This window comes from Etheostoma spectabile, chromosome 9 (assembly GCF_008692095.1).
Source record: "Etheostoma spectabile isolate EspeVRDwgs_2016 chromosome 9, UIUC_Espe_1.0, whole genome shotgun sequence".
NCBI classification, from domain to species: domain Eukaryota; kingdom Metazoa; phylum Chordata; class Actinopteri; order Perciformes; family Percidae; genus Etheostoma; species Etheostoma spectabile.
The window spans coordinates 28,609,779-28,610,484 of record NC_045741.1 but is presented as its reverse complement, the minus strand read 5'-3'; the positions used below and the strand labels follow the sequence as shown (position 1 = coordinate 28,610,484).

Sequence of the window (706 nt, the reverse complement as noted above, 5' to 3'; positions counted from 1 at the left end):
TCATCACATAACCTTCACCATACCTAGAGATAAGCATGGGGAACTTTCCATAAAATCATCACTCAATGCAAATTGAAGCAGCTATTAGGCTAACTGAAGTAACACAATGCAATCCCTAGGTATGGTGAAGGGTATGTGACGATGGGGGGGGGGGCTATTACTTGTTTGCAAGAACCTCTGACCACTAATCGTAATCTGGAGTGATTGTTTTACAATGCGTATTTAATTATAAAAATGCATATTCTCTGTGCATTAACAGTAATCTTAATCCGTTTTTCGGCCAAAGGTTTAATTTCAATAAATTACATCGCTATTTAGTGGATTCCTCAAATCTTAGCGTAGACCTGATTATACACAAATAATTGAAATAAATAAGTATATGGAAAGTAATTAACCATTCCACTCCCATGCTTAATTTTCAGTTTTCTTTTTATTGGGTAAAATTTAAATATTTAATTACAACAAAGTTGATTTCATATTTAGGTTGATATATGTCTCAAAAAACTATTTCCAAATGTTTGTGCAACAGAAGGATATTGTTATTGCCGCCGTTAAGAAAAAAACTCTTTCTTATATTATTGAGATTTTCTTTAAAGGTGCCCTGCCACACAAAACTGTTTTTACATTTTTTTGAAATATTTTAGGTCCATATGTATTTATGTTATGTTGTGAATGTGAAGATGAGCTGCTACCTCCTCTGTCAGCT

General features: G+C 33.0%; 1 long non-coding RNA gene across 1 annotated transcript in view; it reads right to left on the bottom strand.

The window, feature by feature from the left end:
* Positions 1–172: 172 nt before the first annotated feature.
* The window catches only part of LOC116695668 (uncharacterized), a 13,799-nt gene continuing 13,265 nt past the window's right edge, over positions 173–706 (bottom strand). Inside the window, exons 2-3 of the long non-coding RNA XR_004333517.1 lie at positions 693–697; positions 173–184 (exon numbers count right to left, since the gene is read on the bottom strand). This is a non-coding gene — a long non-coding RNA (uncharacterized LOC116695668). The remainder of the gene's footprint in view (positions 185–692; positions 698–706) is intronic.